General features: G+C 46.7%; 1 protein-coding gene and 1 pseudogene across 1 annotated transcript in view; both read right to left on the bottom strand.

The window, feature by feature from the left end:
* Positions 1 to 22587, bottom strand: part of LOC126235055 (uncharacterized) — a 671255-nt gene that overhangs the window by 638301 nt on the left and 10367 nt on the right. The gene's annotated exons all lie outside the window — the stretch shown is intronic.
* Positions 18079 to 18196, bottom strand: LOC126238694 (5S ribosomal RNA; annotated as a pseudogene).

Here is a 22587-nt window from a genome sequence, read left to right as displayed (position 1 = left end):
AGAGAGGGAGGGTGGGGGCGAGAGGGAGGGAGGGGGCGAGAGGGAGGGGGGAGAGAGGGAGGGAGGGGGAGAGATGGAGGGAGACATATGGAGGGAGATGGAGGGAGGGGGAGAGAGGGAGGGGGGAAGGAGGGAGGGAATGGGAGAGAGGGGGAGGGGGGAAGGAGGGATGGAATGGGAGAGAGGGGGAGGGAGGAAGAGGGAGGGAATGGGAGAGGGAGGGAATGGGAGAGAGAGGGGAGGGAGGGAGAGGGGAGTGAGTGAGAGGGAGGGAGTTAGAGGGGAGGGAGGGAGAGGGAGTGAGTGAGAGGGGAGGGAGGGAGGTACAGAGGGAAGAGGGAGCAGGAGAGTGGGAAGAGGGAGAGGGAAAGGGGGCAGGAGAGAGGGGGCAGGGAGTGAGTGAGAGGGAAACGGGGCGGGAGACGGGGGGCAGGGAGTGAGAGAGAGAGGGGGGAGAGGGAGGAAGGAAGAGAGAGGGAGGGAAGAAGAGAGAGGGAGGGAGGGAGGGAGGAAGAGAGAGGGAGGGAGGAAGAGAGAGGGAGCAGGAGGGAGAGAGGGAGAGAGGGAGGGAGGGAGAGACAGAGGGAGGGAGGGAAAGAGGTGAGGGAGCAGGAGGGAGAGGGAGGGTGGGTGAGGGGGAGGGAGGGAGATGGGGAGGGAGGGAGGGGAGGGTGGAGGAGGGGTGGGTGGCGGGAGGGAGGGGGAGGGGGGGCGAGGGAGGGAGGGAGGGAGGGAGGGAGGGACGGAGGGAAGATCCAGCGAAGAGCTGCGTGTTACGTCATGGGATTGTTTAATTGGCGCGAGAGCGTTACAGAGATGCACGATAAACTCTAGTGGCAGACGCTACAAGAGAGGCGTTGCGCCTCACGAAGAGGTTTACTATTGAAATTTCGAGGGAGTACTCTTCGGGAAGAATCGGACAGCAGTTTACTTCCTCCCACATGCATCTCACGAAGTAAAGACGACGAGAAAATTGTGAAATTTGAGCTAACACAGTGGGGCGGGGGGGGGGGGGGGGGGAGGGTCAGTTAGTGGTACCAGAAGTTCCTTCCGCCACACAGCGTTAGATGGCTTTATTAAATCCTAAAGCGTCTATGATACTTTAAGTGTGGAGCTCAAAGCAAATTATATGTGACAGAGGGGGAGGAGGAGAAGTAGTAGCAACCTCCCTCCAGCCGTTCGAAACGGGACTGGGGCAGGGCCTGAGCTACACAAGTCAAAGGTTGTCTCAGCGAACAGTGCTGGTGTTTAGTTGAACTGTGGGAAGTGTATGGCGTAAGAAATTCGCACGAATAATCGACCGACCTGGTCTTACTAAAACTGTAAGTTGTTGCTTTTGATGCAAAACATAGAAATGGAGCAGCGCTGAACGTCTGATTATCGAATTACCAACCCACAAACGGAATCAGTCGCGCTGACAAAGATACCTCAGAGCAGAACTACGGAGCAACAAGTAAGTAATGATGGTATGCACTCAACTTTGTGTAAAATAAACTGCAGAGTATGATCTGTGCACTAGAGGCACACAGTCTTTGTAGGGAAACGCGTTGCGCTATGAGTTCTAGCATACTACGTGCACACGTACCCACGAAAGATGGGAATGTTTGGAAAGAATATAAGAATCTGAAGTCCTATCGAGGCCTTCAGAGACGCAGCCACTCTTGGGCAGCAAAAGAGTGGGGAAACAAAACCGCCAGTGGTTTCTTTAAATGAGTAACCGGGTAGTAGTTTAAAAGCTGTTTTGCGAAATCGTGAAGCCTAAATCAGGAAGCGCGGAAGAGGATAAAAAGACTGCTGATCCTCAATAAGAAAGAAAAAACGATACTACGCTGGCACGTCCCGTCGACGACGAGGTAATCAGATACAGAGAAAAGGGCGTATAGTTTTCAAAGGAATCAATCCGATATTTGCCTTAAGGGACTTTTGTTCTGAATTGTTGGGCACTATTTGTATTGCCGGTCTACAGACGACAACTTGCGACTGAAGAATGTTGCAGTGGACACATTTCATTCTTCTTTTTTTCCAATTTATGAATGTACTAGTTTTTCTTTCAATCTGAAATACGGGCAGTCTACTGTATGTCACATAAAAAGCGCACACGCCGACGTTTTGAACGCACCGGAATGTGATCGAGGTAATAAAACTTAGAACTACTGACGGAAGATAGACCCGCACACGGGAGAGATTACGACAAAAGCGAAAGGGAGAGTTAAATAGCGACTATTTTAATTCGCAATCCGGAAAAACTCAACGCACCATGTCACATGACGCAGCACAAAGTGTAACAGAAAACAGAGACGGGAAAGAAACGGCAACGCGAATCGCATCACTCCCTAGAATAGATCTCGTGTCGCCTGCCAAAGCGATGGCCGTGCCTGGTTAAAAAGTGTTCTGCAGAAGCCCTGTGCCAAGCCTACACCACAGTCCCGTGCAGGTAACCTATGCCTGGACTACGGCCAAACGGCGCCGCGTTAATGGGTACGAGTGAAGCTACGAGGAGCGTACCGGCTTCTCCGCGCGCGTTATGTCACTACTCCGTGGGATCGACGACAGGTGAACCGTGCGCGGGTGTTGCGTCAAAGTGCCGCCCGTGTCCGGCACACGTTCGCAGCCGCCGCAGGACGCGGCAGGAAACAGTTTTCCAGGACGAACGGCTGCAGCAAAGCGTCGTCGTCCTCGCGGTTCGCGCGCTGTTTCCGCGCCAGTGATCGGGAACGACGCGGCGGCAGCGGCAGGCGCGTTGAACGGTCCAGAGAACAAGCGTTTCGGGTAAAAACAGCCACGGAACGCGGAAGCCTGGCAAACGGTACTCCCTTTATACACACGCTTCGCACGCCGCTAGGAGAACGAGGCCGGGCGCCTTCCTACGCCGTTCTGTCTCCGTGATATCTACAAAATACTGTTCCACACATATTTTATTTTTGTTGTTTTAAGTAAGGGATTCCAACAAATCATTATTAAAATGTTATTTCTCCGCCTGCTTAGACGATCCTTTAAATAATCTAAGATCGACATGAGTCATCATCATGACCAGGGGGCAAGGTTGACTGGGAAGCACCGATGGCTACGTTCTGCAGAACGCCCGCTCTCAACCCTTTAGGTGAGGGTTTGGTTCTTAAGACTAGAGGCGGTCCTTATATGCCCTTCACCAGGCTGCGGGCACTACCTTCGCACCCCCAGCTGATGCTCCAGTTAGGGTGACTAGCTAATCTATACCTACAATTCAGAAATTTATTGGGATTTTAATTTTAAGTATCTACGCGAAAGGATTTTATGAAATAGTCATTTGTTATCATACATACAACGGTAAAACATGTAATCCGTCATTTAATACTAAACTTATTTTTTAAACAGAAAATCTGCTTTCTGACCATTAGCAATGGGTGTCAAAGTTTAAAAAGCAGGACACTATCTTTCAGACTAACTTCAGTTTTCACAGAAAGGTAAGATACAAAATGTGCAGTTAATTTACAGAAATAACTACTCGTTTGCCGGCCGAAGTGGCCGTGCGGTTAAAGGCGCTGCAGTCTGGAACCGCAAGACCACTACGGTCGCAGGTTCGAATCCTGCCTCGGGCATGGATGTTTGTGATGTCCTTAGGTTAGTTAGGTTTAACTAGTTCTAAGTTCTAGGGGACTAATGACCTCAGCAGTTGAGTCCCATAGTGCTCAGAGCCATTTTTGAACTACTCGTTTAGTGTCCCAACCGTGGAAAAAAAAAAAAAAACAGGAAAGGTTTAACCTCTATCTCGGGAATTGCAACAATTCTGTTAATTTTAGGTTAAGCATGAGAAAAACCAACAAAAAAACCTAGTAACAAAGCAGCGTTTAACATGTAAATCATCATGTATGAATGTTAAAAGTAATTGCGTGCCACCTGTGACAGTTTTGTTGGTTGTTACAGAAATCTAACCCGTTTAACACTTGCTTGTCTTTTTTAAGTTATGTTGGTTATCAGCGTCTTAATGGTTTATACCATTACTGGCAACCTATTAATTCAGAAAATGAGCAAAACAGCGTCAGCACAGCATATAACGAACCTTCCAGAAAAATTACACAAAGATGCCTACAACAGAACAACCATAAAGGAAAAGAATGAGAAAGAAAACATGATATAAAAAAATGAAATAAAATGCATCCTCCCATGAAAAACTTTTGATGAACATCGCAATGTTCCACGAGCACTTCCATAGGGATTAAAATACATATGGATACAAGAAATTTAACTTGTATTTTTTCAATTTAATTACCTTTACTAACTATATTTTATAAAAAGTGGTAATTAAGAATTTATATATGCAATGAAAACGAACGTTTGTGAGAGTGATCTGTAATTAGAAATAAGAATACGGGAACTTTGATAAAAATGACAAATTTGTGTTAATTAGCGTATATCTGATGAATTTTATATTTAAGTGGCATAGGTATTCGAACTGAACGGAAAAAAGGAATAAAAAGGAATAATTACCGAAACGAGACTCGAACCAGCGACCCAGCGATTATCAGTTTCGGGCGCTATTAATTTTTTGCCATATATCTGAAATGACATGATCGTACTGCATTGTTGGCCGGGAGACCCCATGCGGGGTTTTCGGCCGCCAGAATTTTCAATTTTTTAAATTGACCTTGGCGAATTCGGCCGTGAGCTAAGTGGTGGCGGCCGGTTATATCAGGGCTGGGTCGTACGTAAGTAGTGTGGAGTTGGAGGATGTGATAGGCGAAATGCCGACCGAAGTGGCCGTGCGGTTAATGGCGCTGCAGTCTGGAACCGCAAGACCGCTACGGTCGCAGGTTCGAATCCTGCCTCGGGCATGGATGTTTGTGATGTCCTTAGGTTAGTTAGGTTTAACTAGTTCTAAGTTCTAGGGGACTAATGACCTCAGCAGTTGAGTCCCATAGTGCTCAGAGCCATTTTTTTTGATAGGCGAAATGTTTTATTATTGGTTGTCTTCCAGGACCGACAATTCACGGGAGTGCCCATCTCGAACTGGACAGCTGCTACGGTATAAATTTCAAACGGACATATCATGGATTCGTAAATACACATTATAGAGAAAGTTATCTTCAAACAAGGTACATATTGTAGCAAAGAATACGAAATTAAATTATAGCTGTTGTAATACAACGCAATGAGTAGGGGAAACATAGCATTCAAAACATTTAAAATACACCTGTGATTGTGCTTAATATTGTATAATGATTTTAAATCTAAATATAATTACTGTTATTAATCACTTAATCACTCAGCCAACACAACTACAATGTTAAGACTTTGGGGTCGCCGAGGGTGGCAGCTACCTGATACAGACCACGGTCGACATTAAGTGGTGCGAATAATGCCGTCTTTTAACGATCAGTACCTCGGGGGCCAGCAGCTAACTTGTCACGTCCTTACTGCAGCAAGACTATTGGGCGCTCACAACATAATAATTTATGCAGATTACCAATTAATAACTGAATCGATACACCTGCGGCCCGAGGTGCCAGTCCACAATCTCAGTGTTGGCTCTTGAGAGAAAACGTTTGACTACCACGGCTCTAGTGTGTCGCCATATAGTTAAGGCCAGACACCACAGAGGGCGCACACAACACCGGCTATACTATGCTTCCGCATTGCGTGACACAAATAGTTCCCAAGTGAACATCCATCCGCCAAATGAGGACACAAGCGGGCGCACGGCTCCACTCCGGCAGAGCGTATCCACACTTAGTTCGGCAGTATCAGGACGTACCTACCGTCGCTACCCGCAAAAACCCAACTGCACATTCTACTGGTCCTCGTTCACTGTGTTGAGAACCAGACCAGTGTTCATAGGCAGATGAGTGCAAGTGAACTACACTGCCAGGCCTCCTCACTACTCTCAATATATGTAACGTGTGATTTATCTTAGCGAATTATTGCTGCCGTGGTCTGCCTACACCTACTCGGTCCTGTGACGAGGCTGTGCAATCAAGCCATCTCGGTATCAGCAACTATTTACAGAGGTAAGTATAATCTTCAGGCCACATTAATGTTTTGCGCCAAGCATAATATTAGTGAATACAAAACCTCCGAAGGCAGAACATGGACGTTCTATGGAATACCATTCAACTCGGCAGATGTGTACCTTCACACTACCACAGCTGCTGGCGAGTACTTTCTGTGCTAATTGTGATTTGCGTGGTAGCGCATAGTTACTAGATCTATTTATGGATGGAGCGCAGAACATATAAGCTCAAACACGTGATTAAATCCAACCACTGTCGACACAATCCCATCCTTTTCAAGACGGGTAAGTACCGCACGTTCCTATGACAGTCCCCTATAACATATGATGATGAAAAATTATACCATACAAAGGATTAATGGCCCTCTTCAAGCAATCGACCAATATTTATGTATCATAATTGTGAAAAATACAACTTGCACAGAATAACGAAGCAACTTAATTCATTTCTAGCGTTATTCATTCACTATTTACAATACGTTTCACCGAGTGTCGATCTCAGTACTCTTGCTATTAAGTTTGCTGCACGAGGCCTTCGTAGGTCCGCAACAGCGAATTTTTGGGAGACCACCATGGAATTCCCGAGTGAACACGCACAATGTTCTGCTTCGCTATTGAAGGAACGAACAGTTGTCAACTACGGGAGTTCCTTCGTACTCCACGGCTGAGAGAGGACTTCCTGCTGTAGCCGCTCGCAGCACGAGGAAAGTTTCTGTTTACATTCACACGGCGTCAACAGCGCAGCACGAGGCCGTATCTCATGCCAGATAAGCATCGCAACCTGAGCTCACACGCTGCTGAATAGCAGGGATGCGTCATTCGAAAGATGCTGGCCACAGTTAAATGGCACTGGCAGAAGGCGTCATCCACGGCCACGATAAGATTATGGCGATGCCACAGCTTATCACCGCCCAAGGCAGCTGAGAATCTGTCATTTTGCTCAACCTGCCGTACGAGGCGACAACAACTACCTGCAGCTAATTCTGGGATGCCTGGAGCAGAACACGTCAAGGTCGGCGGGTATGGGTAGTTCCCCATCTGGTAAACTACTTTTCTAAAGTGCTTGTCACCTGCTAGGCAGCAGAAAAGTAACTATCACGCACGATTCGGGCGTCTCTTACTCTATAAAAGAAGTTGCTATCGAACAAGAGCCATTTTGTGATGTATGACCCGAATCGCTGTTGTATGATACATGTATACCTGACAATCTTCAAAAATAGAATACCAGGACATTTAATTTTAAATATCATGAAGTACGAATGATCAGAAATCGCGCTTCATTCCAGCACAATCCCCTATGCCGTCATAAAGCAATATAACGGTTGCAACAACACAACTCAAAAACTAGAACTACCCAAAACGCTGATTCCATAGCCCTTATCTGTAGTGATGCCCAAGGCAATCGGTACTAGATTGTGATAATTTTTTTTGTTTCAAGAAAAAAGAAGTATGACAGCTGTAAAACACTGTCCGCCATATTGTTTTGTGAGATACACATGCAAATTGCAAACACAGTCTCGCCGACAGCCTCTCGGGCGTATTTTGAAATTCTGACAATACCGCTTCTTCTCTAAGTTTCAGGGGTAGAATCTGTACTATTTGTGGCTTTAAGCCACCACATTCGGCTGCAAGACGCTATTCTTAGAGCAGTTCAGGACGCAGCAGTGGGAATATGACGTCATGTGGTGTGAGGTACCGGTGACAAATGGTTTATTCGGTACGTGTATCGTGAGAAAGACCGCCTAAATTGTGGTCCTCCTCCGCGATTGGCTGCTACGCTCAGAAATAGGACGCCAAGATGATAAATTTCTGTTGTTAATATTAGAAAACTAAACAGTGAGATTATCTGTCTTTCATATAAACGCATCTCTCAGTAGCATTAATAGTAATTCCATTATTTCAAAAGCGTTAATTACCAGCAGAACGACTAACAGTTGCTAATATCAAAGCAGACGAGGCACTTCGGAGATCTTCGGATCGCGCGTAACTTGGATGGCGGGCGAAGTGGTTCGACAGTAAGATCAGACAGAGCTGGTTCGGCAATCTCGGTAGACAGAGATGTGGTCTACCTTGGTTCGTATCGGTTTAGGAATTAATTAACAATCTCTCGTTATTTGGATATGTAATTGAGAATAGTTTGATAGTAATTACGCAAATACACATTTTATTATTTTATTTTATATTGAAGTGTGAAGAACGAAAATTATTTATGATTCATAAAGGGGAATATAATTCTGCAGTTTCTCGTCTCCTGCTAATAAAATGCGAGTGGCGTCCAATACAAACAAACTTATTGAACGGCACGTTGGTCAACGTTGTTCAGAACTTACGCATTCCTCAGGGCCGTGGAAACAAATAGACACCTCGCGTGTACTGCAACTTAGTCCAAATGAGATCAGTGACACGTCATCTGTGGTAACACAGAGGTGGTATGAAGGGTGGAAATTTTCGAGTATCATGCACACGTAAAACTCTCTCACTAGTGATCTCGATATCTCTCTCTTCCACCTACCGTAAAACTACTTTCTCCACATAAAATTTCAGACATTATACACTCCTGGAAATGGAAAAAAGAACACATTGACACCGGTGTGTCTGACCCACCATACTTGCTCCGGACACTGCGAGAGGGCTGTACAAGCAATGATTACACGCACGGCACAGCGGACACACCAGGAACCGCGGTGTTGGCCGTCGAATGGCGCTAGCTGCGCAGCATTTGTGCACCGCCGCCGTCAGTGTCAGCCAGTTTGCCATGGCATACGGAGCTCCATCGCAGTCTTTAACACTGGTAGCATGCCGCGACAGCGTGGACGTGAACCGTATGTGCAGTTGACGGACTTTGAGCGAGGGCGTATAGTGGGCATGCGGGAGGCCGGGTGGACGTACCGCCGAATTGCTCAACACGTGGGGCGTGAGGTCTCCACAGTACATCGATGTTGTCGCCAGTGGTCGGCGGAAGGTGCACGTGCCCGTCGACCTGGGACCGGACCGCAGCGACGCACGGATGCACGCCAAGACCGTAGGATCCTACGCAGTGCCGTAGGGGACCGCACCGCCACTTCCCAGCAAATTAGGGACACTGTTGCTCCTGGGGTATCGGCGAGGACCATTCGCAACCGTCTCCATGAAGCTGGGCTACGGTCCCGCACACCGTTAGGCCGTCTTCCGCTCACGCCCCAACATCGTGCAGCCCGCCTCCAGTGGTGTCGCGACAGGCGTGAATGGAGGGACGAATGGAGACGTGTCGTCTTCAGCGATGAGAGTCGCTTCTGCCTTGGTGCCAATGATGGTCGTATGCGTGTTTGGCGCCGTGCAGGTGAGCGCCACAATCAGGACTGCATACGACCGAGGCACACAGGGCCAACACCCGGCATCATGGTGTGGGGAGCGATCTCCTACACTGGCCGTAGACCACTGGTGATCGTCGAGGGGACACTGAATAGTGCACGGTACATCCAAACCGTCATCGAACCCATCGTTCTACCATTCCTAGACCGGCAAGGGAACTTGCTGTTCCAACAGGACAATGCACGTCCGCATGTATCCCGTGCCACCCAACGTGCTCTAGAAGGTGTAAGTCAACTACCCTGGCCAGCAAGATCTCCGGATCTGTCCCCCATTGAGCATGTTTGGGACTGGATGAAGCGTCGTCTCACGCGGTCTGCACGTCCAGCACGAACGCTGGTCCAACTGAGGCGCCAGGTGGAAATGGCATGGCAAGCCGTTCCACAGGACTACATCCAGCATCTCTACGATCGTCTCCATGGGAGAATAGCAGCCTGCATTGCTGCGAAAGGTGGATATACACTGTACTAGTGCCGACATTGTGCATGCTATGTTGCCTGTGTCTATGTGCCTGTGGTTCTGTCAGTGTGATCATGTGATGTATCTGACCCCAGGAATGTGTCAATAAAGTTTCCCCTTCCTGGGACAATGAATTCACGGTGTTCTTATTTCAATTTCCAGGAGTGTATGTCAGGATTTTTAACGCCAGCTGATATTACAAATTTTCAGGAAAACTATGTCATTAAAAAAAAAAGCTGTAAAATTTTCACAATATTTAACTCTTAGCTATGTAGCCTATTACTATTCAGTTATATTTAAATATCTATAGCCGCTTATAGAAAAATAAATCATTCCAGGGATTCAGGGAAGAAAACAATCATAACCTCCTCCCTAAAAATTTATACCGATTATAAAAACGTTGAATAATAGGCGACTTCACTTACGCACAATGACAACACACAAAAACACAAATCCAAACACAGCAGCACATTGAGCAATACGAGTATACATCATAAAAAAAATGCGCGATAAAGGAGAAAAAGAACAATCGATATACAGGTCGCACCCGACTTACTGATTTCTATAATCTTTGATACGAATATCGATTAAAATGACTAATGAACTTTCGAAGACTGCTCAAAGAAACTGAGACTGGGGATTCTCAAAACAAATGTCATAGGTTTGACGATAACTAGTTAAAAATCTGGAAAAATAATGGAATAATCGGGAGGCGGGAGAAAAAGCGTAAAAAGGAAGTATCCCAGCTTTGGAAGATACGTATTATATGTTTTCTGTTTTATAAATTATTCTCTTTAATATTAAATACGCAGAAGTGCAGAATAAATCCTAATCTTTTCACCCACCAAGAAAATCACCATAGCACATGGGCTTGTTTCTTGCCTTTCTAAGATCTCTCGAAAAATAAAAGCATCTTTTCTGCATCTTTGGCGATGAGGTAGGTTTGTTTAGCGATGTCTAACGAATCCAGTGTGTGGGTCCCTTTAACAAAACTCTTCTCCGGTATTTACGCTCGTGTTGAGAACAATTTCACGGGTCGCTCGTAAATTTTAAGATTTGCGCATGTCGTTTCAGACTTTTTAAATACGAAACCTTTTTACTACATGTTTATTGTGAAACAATGTCGGCGAGTCACTGTACAATTTATTGTGATTACCTGAGATCGTCAGTGAAGCAGGAGGCGATCGTCTATATTTGTTAGTCTAGTATCCTTTCAGAATACTTTATTTGCCTAGATCGCAGGTTTTGTTACACAGACAACCAGTTTCAGCCGGTTCAATGGCCATCTTCAAATCCATAATCATTGAACTTGCAACATCTTAGGCACTGTATGGAGTGCTGAGCACACTCACGTTGTGGGAAAAAAAAGAACTGAATCCCATATGTATGATGATCTTACACTTTCTTAGATAATAACCATAAGCAATATAACACGCCATCGTGCTTGACATGGGAAAGTTTATCTGTTTCCGTCACCGGGACAATTTCAACTGGTTCCCAGGTCATGCGAGATGGTGTGTTAAATTGTTTATGTGGTTATTATCTAACAAAGTGCAAGATCATCATACATATGGGATTCTGCTTAATTTTTTTGCTTATGTGAGAGTACTCGGCATCCCATGCAATGTCTAATGTTTTGTGAGCTCTGTTACTATCGATCCGAAGAAGGATGTTAGACTCTTATGTACAATTTATGTTGCAAATTATGCTACAGTCTCGGTAAAGAAAATGCAGTGACAGACATCCTTGATACCAAATGAATCTTATTCGCATAGCTTTAACTGAAACAGTAATGATACTCTGAAAGCTTTCCTAATGTAGGTTTTAGTATCCCCGCCAGCGGGTATCACGATGGAAGTAGACGGACTGGCGTGGGTAACGCAGCAGGATAGTAGCCTGTAGGCCAGCGAGGGCGCCATGGAGGGCGCACGCGACACGTTCTACGGGCAGACCCGGTGGCGGAGGTGTTTACCTGCGGGCGGTAGTAGGCTGGGCGTGTGTTGTGGCGTGTTGCTTAGCGGTCTGCGTGCTTTCTTCCAGTGCCCTTCTCTACGTGGGTACGGAAACACTGCTTCCCGTAAATCGACTCACACGGCGATTTGGTTTCCCTCGCAAGGGGTTCTTTTCCTTATTATCGAGCCACCGTCGGCCCGTGATGTATCTCGAGGGCCCGCGTAGTGAATCGGAGCTGTCACGACCTTGCGGATACTACATACGTGTATTAAGCTTACGCTCTAAGATTAAATTTTCATTAGCAAAGATGACGTTTATTTACTTTCGTTTATCTGATATCACCCATCTGGGTACAGCGGCATTCAAAACATGTCAGCTATAGCGAATGCCAATATGTGTGGTAATTATAGATGTGTGACGATCCGCCGAAAGCGCAGAAGTTATTTTGGTTTCCGTTGCAAAACTGCGAATGAGCCAAAATGTTGACAACTGTCCATCGCGAGACTGAATAGCGCCTGTTGGCACTGCGGGAACGTGACACGGCAAGGAAAGTGCACAGGCGGAGAAGAGACGAAAGGGGAATCATTCTAGCGACTATACGGGCCATATGGGGAAGTCCACGGCAATAAGCGACTTTGACAAAGGGTAGATTGGCATGTCTTGGCGCCTGGGACCGAGGACCTCTGAAACGAGGATGGTGGTCAGCTGTTCGCCTGTTACAATCGGGATCATCTGTGGACGTGACTGATGGACGGTGGAACCACAAACAGGCAACAAGGTGGTGGACGTCCACGCCTCACGACAGAACGTCGAGGCTTGCCCATTACGTGAGGAATTACTCCGATGAGCCAAAACATTGTGACCACCTGCTTAATAGCTTGTTTGCCCAACTTTGGAACGAAATACATCACTGATTCTGCATATCACGGATGCGACAGTTTGTTGGTAGGTTTGTGGAAATGTGTGGCATTAGATGTCTACGCACACGTCATATAATTAGCGTAAACAACGGGCCGCTAATTTGCGTACGCGGTGAAAGCGCCCGATAGCAACCCAGGTTCTGTTGCTGTTGTGGTCTTCAGTCCTGAGACTGGTTTGATGCAGCTCCCCATGCTACTATATCCTGTGCAAGCTTCTTCATCTCCAAGTACCTACTGCAACCTACATCCTTCTGAATCTAGGAGTTATATCAGGCGAACTTGATCACCGAGACATCAACCTGAGTTCCCTATAATGCTCTTCAAACCACTGCTGCACGGTTCTGGCTCCGAGACATGGACAATTATACCGCTGAAAGATGACATCACCGTCGGGGAAGACAGCAAGCTTGAAGGGAAGCAGGTGGTTCTCGGTTGTCAGCGCGTCTACGATTACTACCACAGGTCCCATGGATGCGCAGGAGAATGTCTCCCGTAGCATAATACTGCTCCCGCCAGCCCTTCGTCCGTGGCGTACTGCATGTTCCGAGCCGTCGGTCACCCCGACGAACGCGTTTGTGGAGACGACCATCGGTTTAATTCAGAAAAAAAAGTGATTCACCGGACGAGCTGACGGGTTGCCGTTGATCGGCTGTCGAATCCCGATGGTCTTAAGCCTACTGCAATCGTAATTGACGTCGTCGTTTGGTCATCTGAACACACAGGGGTAGTCTGCTGCGGACCTCCACGTTCAACAATTTACGATGAACGGTGTGCTCCGAAACACTTGTGCGTGTCGCATCAGCAATGCGGTCTTTCGGCAGACATGCCACACATAACCAACTGTCCTATTTTACACAGCAGACAAGCCTCCAAACCTCAAGTTCTGCGAAGGGTCAAGGGCGTTCAACCATTTAGCGCCTAGTGGTAGTTTCACTGTCATACTGCTGCATTCCGTAGATGCCCACGACAGTAGCACGCGAACGTTCGACCAGCTTCGCCGTTTCCGAGATACTCTTTCGCAGACTCTGCGTAATAATAATCTGCACTTTGTCAAAGTCGCTTATTTCAAAGGATTTTCCCATTTGTAGCCTATATCTTCGCTAGGGTGATCCTTCGTGTCTGCTCCGTTTACATACTTTTGTTACCGCTTCAGGTACCCGCAACGCCACCAGGCGGCAGCCAAAGTCGCGGTGTGCAGTGGTCATAATGTTTTGGATTATCAGTGTATACACGGGGATCTGTGGCAGGTCTGATGACAGTGTACAATGCTGGCTCAGGACGGACGAGTGTTTTCAACCACACCGTTCAGTGCTCCTGACCCGACGACATCGTCTATTACGAGTACCTTGGTAGGGAACGGGATGATCGAGACTGGACTGCAGATCAATGGAAACGGATCTCCTGGTCGGATGAATCACGATCCTTCTTACACAAGGTCGACGGTCGTGTCGGATATGCCGTCAGTCAGACGCACGGGTCTTCGAAACATTCACCGCATTACGGATACACGCCAGTGGCAACAGTATTGTGCAATGAGAACATTCACCTGAGCTCTCATGGGACTTGAGGTAATAATCGAAGGCACAATGAAACATTGAACTAAGTAAACATTATTGGGAAGTATCCGCATCCCTTCATGCTTTATGTCTTCCCCGACGGCGACGGCGTCTTCGAGCGTGGTAACTGTCCGTATCACAAGACCAGAATCGTCCAACAGTGGATTGAGGAGCATGATAGTGAACTCACGTTAATTTCTTGGCCACCAAATTCGCCTGGTGTCAACACGATGGAACACATCTGGGACGCTATACGGTGCCAACTCTGCGTCCACATATCACCCGCCCGTGATTCAAGAGAACTGTGTGACCTGTGTGTAGACATTTGGTGCCACACAGTGTACTTCCGGATATCTACCAAGGACTTACACATGAATAGTTGGATAGCCGGCCGGAGTGGCCAAGCGGTTCTAGGCGCTACAGTCTGAAACCGCGCTACCGCAACGGTCGCAGGTTCGAATCCTGCCTCGGGCATGGATTTGTGTGATGTCCTTAGGTTAGTTAGGTTTAAGTAGTTCAAAATTCTAGGGGACTGATGACCTCAGCAGCTAAGTCCCATAGTGCTCAGAGCCATTTGAACATGAATAGTTGGGGTGAAAGGAATGGAACGGAAACGAGATGAGAAAGATATAGGAAGGAAATAATGAATTCCAGCCGCACAGGGCATTGGGGCAATGCAACGACGAGAGTTGAAAATTTGCGCTGGGCGGGGACTCGAACCCGAATGTTCCGCTTCTCTAGAACGGTTACCTTAACCGCCTCAGCCATGCGGACTCTCTTTCTGTCATACCCAAATTCCCTACTTCACGCTCGCCAGACCGGAAGGACCCCCCACCCGTTAACCCCCTGCTCGCAGATTTCTGATACCCGCAGGAATTCAGACTTGGGTGTGCATCCTCACTGAAACTTTTTCATCAAACATAACTCATATCCATAATTCAATGGGCGCAACGGCTGTCTGATGAAAATGTTTCATTGCGGATGGACAACCAACATCCGAACTCCTACAGGAATCAGAACTCTTCGAGTAGGGGAATGAAAGGGCGGGAGTCGTTGCAGTGCGGCGAACGGGAAGTTGGGAATTTGGATCTGATGGAAATCGTGTCCGCATGGGTGAGGCGGTTACGGTAACCATTCTAGAGGAGCGGAGCATTCGGATTCGAGTCCCGGTTCGGCACAAATTTTCAACTCTCGCCGTTGTATTGCCGCAATGCCGTGTCCGGCTGGAAGTCGTTACTTACTTCGTATCTTTTTCCATCCCGTTTCCTTTTCATTCCTCTCAAAACAACTAGCCTATTCATGTACATGTCCCGCCTGCTTCATCGCGAGTGGTGTCTGTTCTGTCGTACGTGTCAGACGGAACAGACACCACTCACATCTACAATACGAAGGACCTGTCGAATCCACGCCACGCAGAATCGCCGCTCTACTGCGTTACACAGGTGGACCAACGCGCTACTAAACAGTTACTTTCTCGGTGACTCAGTGGGTTTCAGTTGCAATCCTCCGAAACTTCTTTCTGTCGCTTATTGCTTCTTTCACCTCTGGCAGTAATTTGTGTGGGTGAAAATGCAAAGTTTCGCCGTAGGTCGGAGTGAACGTTTAACTGTGTGTCCCATAAAATTGACTGGTATGTCATTTCGAAGACCGGAGGAAGGGAAGACGGCTTCCATTCACAATTTGAGACTACCTCCAGTTTTCTTGGTACGTCACTGTAATGCCGAGCTAGGTAAACTGCACCGTCTTCTTTGTACTCTACAGCCTACAATTACTTGTTTTAAGAGCTACGTTCTATAACCTACAACAGAAACTGCTAAATAACACTTCGGTCCGCACATATAACGCATTGCTCACTAAGGTAGATATTGTGTGGGTAAATTACCCCCTCCCCGTTGACGAAAAATGCAGACAGCGTGACTATGATAGCAAATTACAATTTGGGCTGTCGAGGAGTACAGAAAACGAAATTCATGATGTATAAGTGACTGGGAAACAGTGGTGCGGTACTTCCGTCATACACTTGCAGGACTTGCTGCGCAATTTCTGCGATCCTGGCTAGTTTACATAAAGGAAGGGTCACTAACTACTCTTGACATGGTAAAGAAACCACACTAAATTCCCGAGATCTTCCACGCTCAAAGTAAAAACTGTTCACTAATACAGTCCCTACAAATGATCCAATTATTCGTCACCAACAAGGCAGCAGTTAGATTACCCCATCTTTCCCAGTGTTGATGTGGACGGTGGGAGTATGTGTGATTTATCTTTGCGTGCTGCGTCACTTCGATAACCCTAGTCTTCGTAAAACGTAATCCTTTGAGAAGCTTAGAGCTTATCGCTACTTGCCGTTTTTACTTCGTATGCGTCGGCCGGGATTACTCCAGAAGATGCACACTTGGACGTTAAACAACATCTCCATTCACGGAATGGTAGTTACACTAATGGAGGAAAAGAACAGTATAAAGACTTCGGCGCATATTTCTTTCTATCAATGATGCATTGCGTCATGTGTGTATCACATTGCGGGAATCTGAATTCCCCCTTTGAAAACAGCTCACTTGCTGTAATGAAGAGGGATGAGAAAATCTCGGGAATAAGTTCGAACTTCGGTTTTCAATATATTGTTTTCAAAAAATTTTTTCTCGTAAAATAATTAGGATTTCAGTATTATAAATAATGTCATCCACTGGAAACAGAAGAAATCTGCAATATTGATGCCATAATATTCATCTCTTTTACAACTACTATACTAGGAGCAGAAAGTACTGTAGTTTCGTTTGAAAAAGCGAAGTTGACGCCGATACCTCCTTCATTAATGTAGTTATGAGAAGAGACTGTACGCCAATTACTGAGGACTTTTTCACAATTCATCTGGTGAAAACAAAATCACGTCTTAAATGGTTCAGGGAATATCTGAAGTGAACAGCATAGCTGAATGACCCTGTAAATCGATGAAGTCGTCAGAAAACGGGCGTAAAAATGAACTACTCATTTATAAACACAATAATATTCGGAGACGATCAATTTATTCTGTGAGGGGCACTCAAACGAAGACAGATGGAAAAAGAGTAAGTAAACCGTTTAATATTTTAAAAGTAATCGCCATAACTGTTTCTCCTGCTGCGGAATAATGATCGTACACTGGCGCGCACCTCTTCGCCTGAAGCAAATAGAAGGCCACGAATTTCCTTCTCCAAGGCTGCAAAGATATGACAATAGCCGGGGAGAGATCGGAACTTTATGGAGGATGCGTATGGGCTTCGCAGCAAAACGTCTGCAGCGTAGTCGCAACAACCTTGGCTACATGTGGGCCAAGTGCAGAACAATCGGACTAAAAAGTATAAAATAATTTCCCCTAGCCCCGCATAGATTACAAACCATATACAGGTAGTCCTGCAAATTTGTGATTTGAATTTTTAATAGCTATGAAAATACTTGTAAGATTAAAAAAAAAAAAATTAAGGTAGATGTAATAGCAAGGAGGTGAACTATTCATGCATCAATTATATACTTCAACAGCCCCTCGTGTTTGGTTATAAATATTACAAGTACTTTCAAAGCTATGACAAATTCACAGCCACAAATTTTCAGGACTACCTGTATGGGGGTAAGGCATCTGTCGAGGGGTAGGTGAAATTATTTTATATTTTTTAGTCCAATTAAAAAACGTGGTACTCCGTCTTCAGGCCACGAGTGGCCAATCGGGACCATCCGACCGCCGTGTCATCCTCAGAGGAGGATGCGGATAGGAGGTGCGTGGGGTCAGCACACCGCTCTCCCGGTCGTTAAGATGGTATTCTTGACCGAAGCCGCTACTACTCAATTGGCATGACGAGGCCGAGTGCACCCCGAAAAATGGCAACAGCGCATGGCGACCTGGATGGTCACCCATCCAAGTGCCGACCACGTCCGACAGCGCTTAACTTCGGTGATCTCACGGGAACCGGTGTATCCATTGCGGCAAGGCCGTTGCCCACGAAAACGTGGTATATTAAACATTTATTGCCGGCCGGTGTGGCCGCGCAGTTCTAGCCACTTCACCTGCCTCGGGCATGGATGTATGTGACGTCCTTACGTTAGTTAGGTAGTTCTGAGTTGTAGGGGACTGATGACCTCAGATGTTAAGTCCCATAGTGCTCAGAGCCATTTGAACCATTTTTAAACATTTATTGTTGTTTACATAATTATTTACTACTTTTTAGATTTGTGTACCTGAAAATATTCAACTGATTTCAAATATTTTGATGAGAATACAACAGTGATGCGTGGTAAATTTCAGGTTTATTTCGGTTTTTCTTCACCTGTCTCAACCAATAAAATGCTTCCTCCTATGTACATGACGCAAAAAGACCATGAAGGTAAAAATCAGTGATTCGAGCTTATATTTGCGACTGGACCAGATAACGTGGGGGAGGGGGGGAGGGGGGAGGGGGGGAGGGAATGGAATACAAAGTACACGCCACCAACTACCAGGCAAGAAAGCGAGTTCATATTGCATTGCCATCAACTTCTACGTTATGTTCAAAATTTCGAGGCTGTAAGTCATCGGAAATTTAGTTTAAAATCACTGACATTTGTACTAGACAGACAAGCTCTATCCATCCCCTCTTCCCTTCTCTCTCTGCTCAGATGCGCCCACCCGCTCGCATATCGCCTGGAACACATTCCGATACTACCCGTACAATACACCTGTGGTGTCACCGCCAGACACCACACTTGCCAGGTGGTAGCCTTTAAATCGGCCGCGGTCCGTTAGTATACGTCGAACCCGCGTGTCGCCACTATCAGTGATTGCAGACCGAGCGCCGCCACACGGCAGGTCTAGTCTAGAGAGACTCCCTAGCACTCGCCCCAGTTGTACAGCCGACTTTGCTAGCGATGGTTCACTGTCTACATACGCTCTCATTTGCAGATACGACAGTTTAGCAAAAAAATGTTCAAATGTGTGTGAAATCTTATGGGACTTAACTGCGAAGGTCATCAGTCCCTAAGCTTACACACTACTTAACGTAAATTATCCTAAGGCCAAACACGCACATCCAAGCCCGAGGGAGGACTCGAACCTCCGCCGGGACCAGCCGCACAATCCATGGCTGCCGCTCCTTAGACCGCTCGGATAATCCTGCGCGGCGACAGTTTAGCATAACCTTCAGCTACGTGATTTGCTACGACCTAGCAAGGCGCCATATTCAGTTACTATGTCTTCTGAACAGATAATATTGTGACTCGTGTACCGTCAAGAGCGACATTCGTCATTAATGGATTAAAGTTAAGTATCAAACTAATTACGTCCTCTTTCTGAATTCTAATTCCTTGTCATGTTCCAGACCTCACGTCAGTATAGTCCTTCCCTCCTCACACCAGCCTGCGTGAGCTAAACGCGTGCATTTCGGCCTCCTCTCGTAACACGTTGTTGGCTCTTCTGCCAACACAACACCGATCCTGCGGGGCAGCCGAAATACCATGCTTTGCCAATTCTTTTCACCTTCGCTCGCACAGAAGCTAGGTGGATCAGACAGACAAGAAAGCGCATTACTAAAGCATTGTCACCCTGTTCCGAGCTGCATGTAAAATTTCAAGTCTCTGGCTCACCGGTAAGTTGGTATAAAATCAATTGCAAAATCTGTACAGCGAACAGACAAGAAAGCGAACTAACAGAAACGTGGTAAAATAAACAACGCGTTGTGGCGCCACTGACAACGCGGGGTCCGTGCCACGTTCTGCGTGGATAAGCCGGCTGTACAGAAAACGAGCTCGCGCTCGTCAGAGCCAGTGAGGTCCACGCTGCGGTGCGGCTGTTTGCTCGGCTCGGCGGCGGGAAGCGTGCGGCGGGAAGCGTGCAGGGCGGTCAATACGGAGCCGCGCACAGCCGCTCTCGGGCGCCTACACGTGCCCACGCCTGCCGTCGCCGTCCGCCTCTAACCAACCGCTCGCCTCCAGTTACCGCGCTTTGCAGCTCGCCTGCTCCACGGACACCGCGCCACCAGGTTGTAATCGGGGTGCTGTTTGTTTAACTCCTTACGTCAGCGTTTACTAAGGGATCGATAAGAGTACCTCATCAAAACAACAGGCGGTTCACTGGGTTAACTGCCGGAGCCGCTAGTATAGTATCTACAGGGTGAAAAGTACGAGTATTTAAACCGACAGACTCTGGGAGGTTGTAGGGGACATCAAAACAAATATTTTTCCCTAATGTCATTTTTTCCTATGAGGATTATTTAAACCGGTGAAGGCCGTATTACGATCTTCAGTTGTTTGACGGCGTATTACGCTCTTCAGTTGTAGGCAACTGCTGTCCACCAGTGTAGTAGTGCATTGTCTCTGTTTACTAATGGAGCGACACACCTGGAGTGAGTACACTAATATGGTTGGTGTGTATTATGTAGCGCACCACAACAGACGAGCTGCACAGCGGGTTTATCAATAGCAATATCCTAATCGCCGTATCCCGCATCATACAATCTTTGCTGCTGTGTACCAACGTCTGCGTGAGACCGGGTCATTTAGCAGATTACCTGGACAGGGACGCAAGCTGCAAGTTGGGGAAGCTGCCTTGCAGCATGTGGCGCGGGATCCTTCAATCAGCACTCGTGCAATTGCACGTAACATGGGGACGAATCAGAATGTAAGAACAGTCCTTCGAGAGCAGTTGTTACGTCAATTTTACTTACAGCGTGTCCACAACCTGGAACCAGTTGATTATTCACCCAGAGCACAGTTTTCACAGTGGTACCTGGAACGGTGTGAAATGCATCCTACATTTCCATCCTCTGTTTTGTTTCCCGATGAAGCAACGTTCGGGCGTGATCGAGTCTTCAGCATGCAAAATTCGCATGTTTGGAGTTAGGATAACCCACATGCCACAGCTACTAGCGCACATCAAGTGCGGTTTCTCGTTAATGTGTGGGTCGGTTTTATTGGGGACTGTTTAATTGGACCGTATGTGCTACCTAGGCCATTAAATAGCAAGCACTACTACAGTTTTCACGACGGAGCATTACCAGAATTGCTGGAAGACGTCCCGCTCCCTACAAGACAACGCATGTGGTTCCAACATGACGGGGCGCCGGCACATTTCAGTCGTCGTATGCGTCGATTCCTGGACCGATGGTTCCAAGAAACGTGGATTGGCAGAGGTGGTCCCATACCATGGCCTGCTCGATCCTCAGATATGAGCCCTCTGGACTTTTTTGTGTGGGGAGAGATGCGCAACCTTGTTTACGCAACTCCTGTAGCATCAGAAGAGGATCTGGTTGCCCGGATAGAAGCAGCAGCAGGAACAATTCAGGATACTCCTGCGGTTTTTGCCCGTGTCAAGACAGAACATGATCCGACGGTGTAACCTTTGTTTACGTGTCAATGGAGGCATTTTTGAAAATCTACTGTAATTGAAATTGGGTTGTGTTAATGTGTTGTCTCTTGGTCACAAAAATGGAAAAGTGTTTGTTGGTTTATTTAATTTGCCGCCAGAGAAATCTTCCTCTACCGGTTTAAATACTCCTCATAGGAAAAAAATGACAGTAGGGAAAAATATTTGTTTTGATGTCCCCTACAACCTCCCAGAGTTTGTCGGTTTAAACACTTTTCACCCTGTATACTCTGCAAGTCATCTTACGAGATGTGTGAGAAAAGTAATGAGACTGCTTTTGGACCTACCACAATTAAAAAAGCAACAACAACAATATTGTATCCTTGAAAGCAGCTCCGTTCGGCAGCTATACACCGCCTGACTCGTCGTTCCTGGTCTTGGTAGCAGCGCTGAAAGGCTCGTAGGACCTTGAACATGTCGGTCATATTCGTTTGAATTGTCTCCAGAATGAATTCATGACGTCCTTTAACTTCGTTTTTAAATTTCGAGAAAAAAGTAACTAGGACTCAGATCAGGTGAACAGGTGGGCTGTGCAACAACAGGGATGTCTTTTGAGGTCAAAAATTTGGTGATGGAAGCGGCCGTGTGACATGAGGCGTTGCTATGGGGCAGAATCCACTTATCTGCAATGTCTGGTCCAACTCGATTCCTCTTTTCCTGGGTCTTTCAAGGACACTTTGTAAAACGCTTGGTTGATGATTTGTCCTGGAGGAACAAGTTCTACCCCTATTGTAAAGAAAAACATTGTTGTGATCTTCGATTTACCCATTAGATATTTTTTTATTTTTGGTCGAGGTGATGTCTCGTTGTGCCACTCCCTACTTTGCCGCTTTGTCTCAGGATCTTATCCAAAAACCCAGGATCTGTCACCCGTAACTGAACCATTAGTAGTCTTTGGCATTCCTCTCAAGAAGTTCAAAGGGACGCGTTTCCTCGACTGTCCTGCTCAATTGTGAGGTTTTTCGGCACCATTTTTGCACAAACCTTTCGCGCCTT

Source organism: Schistocerca nitens, chromosome 2, assembly GCF_023898315.1.
Source record: "Schistocerca nitens isolate TAMUIC-IGC-003100 chromosome 2, iqSchNite1.1, whole genome shotgun sequence".
Taxonomy (NCBI): Eukaryota; Metazoa; Arthropoda; class Insecta; order Orthoptera; family Acrididae; genus Schistocerca; species Schistocerca nitens.
Note: the sequence above shows the minus strand (reverse complement) of the source record. Positions and strands in the feature narration are given on the sequence as shown.